This window comes from Pteropus alecto, unplaced genomic scaffold (genome assembly GCF_000325575.1).
Source record: "Pteropus alecto unplaced genomic scaffold, ASM32557v1 scaffold86, whole genome shotgun sequence".
Taxonomy (NCBI): domain Eukaryota; kingdom Metazoa; phylum Chordata; class Mammalia; order Chiroptera; family Pteropodidae; genus Pteropus; species Pteropus alecto.
The window spans coordinates 24,570,298-24,579,562 of record NW_006442109.1 but is presented as its reverse complement, the minus strand read 5'-3'; the positions used below and the strand labels follow the sequence as shown (position 1 = coordinate 24,579,562).

At 38.4% G+C, this 9,265-nt stretch overlaps 1 long non-coding RNA gene across 3 annotated transcripts in view; it reads left to right on the top strand.

Annotated features, from left to right (window-relative positions):
- The window catches only part of LOC112469603, a 325,210-nt gene that overhangs the window by 266,484 nt on the left and 49,461 nt on the right, over positions 1-9,265 (top strand). The gene's annotated exons all lie outside the window — the stretch shown is intronic.

The following is a 9,265-nucleotide window of genomic DNA, read 5'->3' as shown; positions in this document are numbered from 1 at the left end:
ATGCCTTCTGTGCTATGGCTACAGGATTTATTGAGTGTAGGAGATATAACTAGTAACTGGTTACAGGTCTGAACCTCTGACATTGATGTGATTCAATTAGGAAGTGGATGTCAGATAGAAAGTCTTACCCATTACGGTGGCATTTAAAGAATAAAAATGTGTGTGTTTTTTTAAACCTTTAAGGAAACAGTAGTAGGACCAGCAAGGTTCACCATATGGTTGATTCTATGATTTGAGCAGGTTCAGTGTTTAAGTTAGTCTCTTCTTCATCTGATCTGAATTATCTCAGTGGCTAGAGGTCACCTCTTCTCACACTCTAATTTTAAAGACTGAGAAATAAGAAAAGTCAATTCAATAAAGTACCTTCTACTTTTAATTCCTAGCCTGTTTTTCTTTATACTGGATAGAACTGCCCCCAGCTCTACTTTTAACCATATCTGTTATTGGTTAGATTTTGTCCACCCTTCCCCCACCCCCCGCCTCAAAAAAAAAAGATATCGAATTCCTAACTCCCTATACCTATGACTGTGACCTTATTTGGGAATAAAGTTATTGCAGATATAATTAGTTAAGATGAGGTTATACTAAGTTAAAGTAGGGTGGGCCCTTCATCCAATAAGACAAAGGAGATTTGGATACAAACAGAGGGAAGACAGCCATGTGAAGACTGAGACAGAGATTAGAGTTAAACTGCCATAAACCAAGGAACACCTAAGGCTTCCAAAAGCTGGACCAGCAAGGAAGGACCCTTCCCTAGAGGCTCTGGAAAGAGCATGGCCCTGCCAACCCCTTGATGTCAGACTTCTAGCCTCCACAATGGCCAGAGAGTTCATTTCTGTTTCTTTAAAATTTGTGGTACTTTGTTACAGCAGCCCTAGGAGACTAATATAATATGCAAAAGTGGATTTTGTGGCCTTGTATGAAGGTGCCATATTTATGTCAAAGCCAGCAGCCAGGTTTCAGTACTATAGACAGTAGATAATTTAGAGTTAGTGTTGAGTTTAGTTGGTTGAAGTAAAAGATCTGATGCTTAATAAACTGAGCCTCTGAAATGTTCATGTTAGAAACTTTTAGCATCTTAATAATATTAATACATACTTCTAAGTGCTTATATAATACATTGTAATGGATTATAATGAAATGGACACAGGTTAGTGGGTATATCTATTGGCTCAATGTTTGAAAGGTCAGATTACTCCGGATTGTCTAACAATCATGCATTTCAGTATTATTTATACTATGCCAGCTGCCAGCTAAGAACTAGCTTATCTACAATTATCATGACTCTTTTCAGAATTAAAAGTCTCCACTTCTATTTTAATAGCAGTGTAAGAAAATGATTATAAAAGGTGTACCTATATATGACTGGCCAGGTTGACTTGAATGTAGTGAAGCCAAATGTAATTTAACCAAAAATATCTGATGAGTGCCTCAGGTGCCTCTGTGTTCAGAATAGAGTATCTGTCCTGTCTTGTAAGTATATAATTTAACATAAGGAATAAATTCATCATTAGAATAATCCTTGTTTAATCACAGTGGTGACAAGTGTTATGAAGATAAGCATAAATGGGGGCGGTATATATAAATTGGAAAATCTGAGTTAGTTGGTAGAGAGATAGTCAGAAAGGCATGTGAAGAACTGATACAAACTTTGTTTATAGAGAATGAGTAGGAAGATCACAGTCCTCATCCAACCCATCAGTAAATCCTGTGAGCTCTCCCTTCAAACTATATGCTTAACCCAACCATTTCATTGCCTACATTGCTGATGCTGTGATGGCCATTCCCCTACTACCACCTCAGCACCTGGACTATTTTATGATCCTCCTTACTGATCTCTTGCTTCCATCCTTAACCCCTTATAGTCTATTCTTATCACAACAACTAGAGTCATTCTTTAAAAATGCGATTCAGATCACATTAATTATCTCTCTAAAGACTCCAAAGACTTCCCAAACTGGAGTAAAATCCAGTACCCTTACAATGGTCTGTGGTTAATAAGCCACCTTTCTGACCTTATCTTCTTCTACCCTCTGCCTCCCTCACTCTGCTCCAGCCACACTGGCCTCCTTTCTCTATGTTGATGTACACCGAGACTCTGCCTGGAATGCTTTTAACATGACAGCTGGTCAACTCACAACTCTGTCATGCGACTGTTTTAGCAAAGCTTTCCTTGATCAGTATAAAATGATAACACCCTCATGACCCTCAGTCATTCCTTGTCCTTCTCACTCTATCTTAGTTTTCTCTACAGAACTTAGCACTGTCTATCCAGCTTTCACTTACTTTGTTGCATTTTAAAAGGGGGTGGTTGAAAAAATCCTGTGCAGGCAATTGTACAATGTGGAAAGCACCTTCATTTGTTGAAGAAATTGAAAGAAGGCTACTATGAAGAGTGTACTGAGCCAAGGGAAAATGGCAAGGGAAAAGGAGGGATAGGTAGGACCAAATCAGGTGGATTATAGGGGGCAGATTGGGATAAGGGCCCAAATCTCTAAGAGAAACAGGTAGCCACTGAAAGTTTTAAATAGAGTGATGATACATGTACATACTATAAGGACCGTTCTCACTGTGCGTGGAGAATGGTTTGGAAATGGCATGTCTGGAGCAGCCCACTACAGTGTTCGGGATGGGAGGTGACGTGTCTGAGATCAGTGGGGTAGGCGTTTAGAGACAGAGAGACTATGGGCAAGGTCAGAGATGTCTGGGGAAGGACTTTCTCTTGAGGGTGTTAGGGTGGAGATGCTGCCTCTTTCTGAGCCCAGGAATCTGGAGGTGGAGTAGGTTTATGGGTATTGGCACTAGGGGCTGGCAGAGCAAATCATGCATTCTACTTTAGACATATTGTCTTTATCCCAGGACTCTTCTGAGAGCCAGGCCTACTTATTATCTGGCTGACATTTCTACTCACATAGTTATAGGCATCTCTAAGATTAACATGTAGCCTGTGGATGGTATTTGAACTTGTGGAAAGGCTCTTCTGTTTAAGAAGCAAACAGACGAGAGCCTAGGGCTGACCCCTGAGACATTCCAAAGACCAGGTAGAAAAGAAAAATCCCAGAAGATGCCCCCCAACCCTTTAGAGATTCTAATTTGTTTTGACAGATGAAGAAATAGATGCCGAAAGCCATGAGGCTTTTTGCCTGATCTCATTGGTAGTTGGACGGTGAGATTAAGCAAACTCTTTCTGGATCCAGGTAGGGAAGAAAGAGTAAATAAGTCAAAACAAGCAGAGGTTTTTGAACTCTTGGCAGAGTGCGTAGTTCATGTTACCACTATCACTTTGGACAGAGGGTTTTGGATATATTCCTGTCTTCTATTAGAAATCTATGTCCACCATCACCAGAAATATCTAGAAAAGGTACTTGCATTTATCTCTTTTTTAGAAACTGCCCCCTCTCCACCCTCACGAGAGTAAAAAATTCCTACAAGTTACAAATCTTTTAATTTTTAAATTATTTATTTATCTAATATCTATCATCTATCTATCTATCTATCATCTATCTATCTATCTATCTATCTCTATCTGATTTCTCCTTTTCTTAGGGGTATATGAAACACAATTGTTTGCAACTCTTAACACTATCGGTATATGATAAATTGTTGATAGATCTGTATTTAAACAGAATATGCAGAATGTGACAGAAGTGCATTTTTAAAGTTTAATCCCAGAGACATTTCAAAGTGTTCTAGAGGGAGCTGTAATTCTTACTGTTCTGGATAAAGAACAGATTCAGGTCATTAGCATTCTGTTCTTCACAGTAGGGGAAACTTTTGCAATAAGTTATGCTCATCAGAGCTCTCATAGACCTTTATAAACAAGGCTTGCTGAGCCCTTGAAAGCTGTTTCTACTAACTTTATAAAGGATACAGAAACCAGTTAAGACAAATCGCCAACTACAAACGTAGCTCCTAGAGAGGAGCCGCCAGATCAATGTTGGTAGACCCCCTCAATCTCCTCAAAAGAACCTCGTTATCTCTCTTCTTTAGAGTTATCACAAAATTATAAGTTAGTACTTCAATGCCCTTTACAAAGAGTTTAAGTCCCTTGCTCTTCCCCACGAAAAACATTTTAGTCAAAATGTACTTGAGCTCCAATTGCTTGGTGAAAAATAGGTCACTGCTAGTCATGTTTAGCATTCTTCTTTCTTCCCCTTTGGGATAGAATCTGCCTTCAGACTATTTTTCACACAGAATAGGGATTAGTGCCTCTTTATCAATGTTGTCCATATCCCACTCAGCATACTTTATTATCACTGCTAGAAGGTGCTTCTCAAAGACTGAGTTGTAGAGCTATAAAAAAAAAAATTCAAGCTCCCCAAAGCCAGGGAAAATTGAAATGTCACTCTTTACAAGGAGTTTTAGGAGGGAGACTAAGCATTTACTTCAATACAGACCATCTATTCTATGGCCTAGTTTAGAAACTTTCAAAATCAATTTTAAATCTTTTCTTTATAGCTTTCACATCCCCTTAATATCATCCCTTTTTTATTATGAAATTGCTTCAGCCAGGCAACACAGGCTGGGGTGGGGCCGGCTAGGAGAGGGTACCTCCTGCTAGCCTCTGCACCACACATCAGCCTGGCTGCTGGCCTGGGCGCATGCCCCAGATGCATTGAGCCTGCCTGCTGTTTGGCAGACGTTTCTCTTTGTTTGTGCTCTTTGTGCTGCTCTAATAACCCTCCTCAAGGCCAAATTAGATTTATATGGAAGGGGAAGTGAGCTAGAGGCTTCAGAATGACTATGCTAATTAGAAACCAAAATATAAACAGCAACTCCACACGGATATATTAAATAGGCCAGCATTCTCCACAGCAAATCAAATTAAGAGAAATCCCATTATCTCGCTCAGGGCTTCTACATTTTTTTTTTTTTTCTGACTGCCTGTTTTCCTGTTTGAACAAAATGAGGGTACGAATATATTGCATTACAGGTCTGGTTCTAAACTAAAGCCTTTCTCCCTTATCCTGAATTACAATGCTATCAAGCCGTTATTCACAATTAAACCAAACTCATTTTTTTTTAAAAATACATCAAAAGTTTATGTATTACCCTCGAAAGATTTTTAGGTTTCATTGCAGCCTCAAATATTTCATTTATCCTCATGAGCTTGGCTTCAGTATAAACTACTTACCACAAAGTATTCTAAACAGCTCTATGAAAAGCCCCATGTATCCTATGAGAATTCATGTTTATGAATATCTGCTACAGGAAATGAATATTCCATTCATTAATTTCTAACCTTGTGCAGTCTGGCTGATTCTGTAAGGGAACGTAAAACAAAACTAACCTGTCTCCTTTAAAATCAACCAGAACTAGTGGTCAGAGAGTTTTTAGGAACTTAATATTAGAACTGACAAAGCAACTGAGAAGGGCTTTTGCAGGTAGTGGACTCTGTTTGAAGACTTGTAGCCAAGTTGGATGCAAAGAATGATACTTTATGCTCAGTGGAATTTGTGTCAAAAAAAAAAAAATCAAGAAGAATAGCTCAAAATTGTTCTTTAAGCTTTAAAAAGGAGGCAACAGTAATATCCTTAATATATGAGACACAGAATCATTGAATAAAGTCTCAGTGATGCAATAGATGTTCCTTCTTTCAATTTTATCAGTTTGCAAAATTCATGAGGTTAATAAGTATTAAAAATCTCATTACTGTACCATATCAGATAGGGATGTAGCTCGAGGGTGTAATAAACTAGTTCTATTGTTGAAACTCCATCAAAAAGCAAGACAGCACTTACCCAGCTTTATAAAAACCTCTATATGTCTCTGCGTACAACTTAATGTAATATCAAATATTACATACAGGGTTTCTGAAAGCTCACAATTCAAATTCTGAAACTTGACTTCGTATATAAAGTTATAGCAGGTGGCTATTAGAGTTTGCAAGAGAGTCACTGTCAGCGCAGTGTTCTTGGTCTAGCTGTAGATATACTGGGCAGTTAAATCAATAGTCATATTTTGTCTTTTTTGAAAATCTTGTGTGACTTTGCTGAAGCAATATGAGTTTCAAGTACTTTGCATGTTGTAACTGTTACCCTTCCTTCCTGTAGAGGTTATGTCAATATCAATAGAGTTTAATAGCTGCCTACTCTCTTCCAGGAAGAAGGGAAGAAGCTTCTCTAGCATTCATTAATAATGACTTCACTAACTCCTTTTCTTATACTTTCCTGCCTTTAATCCTCCCAGCTCATGCTGGGAGCCCACATTACTCCTGGCTAGCTATCAACTACACTAATGCCCTTCTCAAATGCCACTCTACTTTAATAGGTAACCTAAGACAAATTACTATTAGAGATTCATTTGGGGGGCCTTAATTGTAAAAGGCAACTGAACGGGGGAAAATCCTACGTAGAAATTTAAGCTACTTTGACAGAACACGATATATTTGCTCATCAGCCCTTAGGTTCTTCTGAGTGCAGCAGGCAGAGAAGGTAGGTTTGGAAGATATATTGCCTCCCTAGTCACATCTTTTTGGCTCCTAAAGAACTCTTAATTTTCAGGGAGTAGATAGGGTTCCATCTATGATCTCAAGGAGGTTAGGCTCTTATCCCAGCTGATAAATTATGATTTGTCTAAATCACTCGTGGATATCTGTTTCCTCAGATTGGTGTGAGTGTAGGGGAGGGGGAAGGCAGGGAGCACAACTCAATTTTGGCAAATAAGCCGTAGGGGAACATTGTCATTTTCATTCAGAAAGGGAAGCCATCCCCAGCAAAGCCTTAGAAGGGGTAGGCCTTTTGCTCCTTCCTCATTCTTTCTGCCCAGAAGTCAAATGAGATGCGTGGAGATCATTTTGCTCTCACAAATTGCAAAGCTTGTGGACAAAAATTCAACATTTTAAATATGGAGAAATAAAAAGCCTGAGCTCATGACATCAATGCTGAGCTTATCTCTAAAATTCTTATGTAAGAAAGATAAACCTCTGTTTTTAAAGTACTCCCCAGCTGGGTTTTCTTGTAGTAGGAAGCATTCCTGGGTAATACAGTAGCTGACAGGCATGAGCTTTCTCAGGCCACGTCTTATTCTCCACAGCCAGTGCAGTATTTTTAGAATTGGAATCCAGTGCTTCCCACCATAGCTGGGTGTGAGTAGACAGCAGTCAAACTTTGTCTGGATCATTGTGTAAGTCAGCTCGGCTGCCATGATAAAATACCACAGACCGAGTAGTTTCAACAGCAGAGCTTTATTTTCTCACGATTCTGGAGCCTGGAAGTCTGAGATCAGGGTGTCAGCATGGTCCAATTCTGGTGAAGGCTCTCTTCCTGGCTTGCAGATGGCCTCCTCATCCTTGTTCCTCACATATCAGAGAGCTCTGGTACCTCTTCCCTTTTTATTTTTTCTTTTTAAATAAGGGCACTAACCCCATAATGAGGGTTCCATTCTCATGATCTCATCTAAACAATTATCTCCCAAGATTTCATCTCCGAATACCAGCATGTTGGAGCTTAGGGCTTCAACATGTGTGTTTTGGGAGCACGTACTTCAGTCATTAGCAATATGTATCTATACTATTTTACTTCTCAGCTTTCAGAAGGTCTTATATTTATGAGACCTTATATATATATGAATACCTCATTTTATATATATGAATACCTCATTTTATATGTGTGTGTGTGTGTGTGTGTGTTTGTGTAATCACTAAAATGGTAAAGCTTTTCCTAGTGCTGGCTTCACAGGCTTGTTGGAGCTTATAAGAGGGGACCTGCTCATGCTTACCAGGTTAGCACTTGTTCAGCACATTATCATACTAGGTGCTTCCTCATGAAGGACAGTCTCCTATCTTTTCTTTCTGGCCTCTTGCATTGTCCACTTGGTTCCTTCCTTCATTCTTATTCAGCTGTCCTGTGTCTAGTCTCCTTCCCTATGTGTAGCGGGAATGGATTTCACAATCCACAGCAAATGTGAATGCGTCAACCTTATGCTTTTTTAAGAACTGACCTCCTGTTATTGAGTCCCCACTGGGAATGAGTCATAAAATACGCTAAATACTTCACACTCAAACAGGTCATCAAATTAGTCACTTCAAGTTTAAATAAGGATAAATCCAAGATTTTGTGTTTTTTCTACTCTCATTCTCTGGGGCTTCTGACATGGATGACAAAGGTACTGAGGGAAATGAATAAACTCCCACCAATGTTTGGAGACATCAAACAGATGAGGCTCTCTGTGCCCTGGCGTGGTCAGTAGTACACCTCTGCCTTCTACATCTCTTTCCTGGACAACCATAATGGTATCCTTACTGAATCCATACGCCGTTTTTAACATGTGTATAAATTGGTTCACTTTTCAAACAATACAGAACAATTATGAATTTCACATCTCCTTCCCAAATTTCAGTCCTATTACCAAGAGGCAATGGTTTAATATTAATTCTATGGATTGCATCATAACTTTAAAGCTGACAAGAAATAAAAGAATGAGTCTTTAGACAGGATTTATTATCTTTGCTGGTAAAGATGAAAAATTTACTAAGCTTACTGAATCTCTTACCTCTTCTAACAAATCTGTTAATTATAGTTGCAGAAAAGATTGTGAATGTCAATGCTTGATTTAAAAATAAATTATAGCCAAGTCTTCCATTCTTTGGTTTAAAGATTCAACCCAAAGATAATGAATGACATTTATCATATTATGTAAATGTCCTTTTAAAACCAATTAATATGAATGGAATCTTACAGAAGTAGACAGTCCTAGACTATTGAAACATTGCTGTTTGAAGGAGACTTTTTCATGTATTAAGGTCTAATGTATCATTAATTTCCTTTTATCTAACCTTTTTAGCTTCTTATTCTCTCCCTTAGTCCTAGAGTTGGGATGTCTCACTCTGTTACTAGACCCAGAGATTGTTTACATTCCTTCTTTTTCTGCACCATGTTCATATTTTGAAGAATGTTTAATAAGGGAATGACTATTTATAGAATCCCTCATCAGGTGTGTCAGCTTGTTCCTGTTAGGACCCTGCATTTTAAGTCTTTACACAGCCGAGGTGTAATTCTAAGATTTGGACCCCAAACTTTGATATGCTGAATGCAAAAACAATAATACAAAACAGAAATGATGGATAAACATTGTTATTGCTAAAAAATCTGTAGAATTGTTACAAAGGAATTTTGTTCTGAATGCTGGTAGAATTTAGAAATTCCCAGGATAATAAAGTTTTCAGTGTGCGTCTAGGTATGAGTCATATTTCGTTTACCCTAGTTAGTACTTGGGAGATCCTTTCAATCAGAATGTCTCAAAATTAATTGATAAAGCATTAATC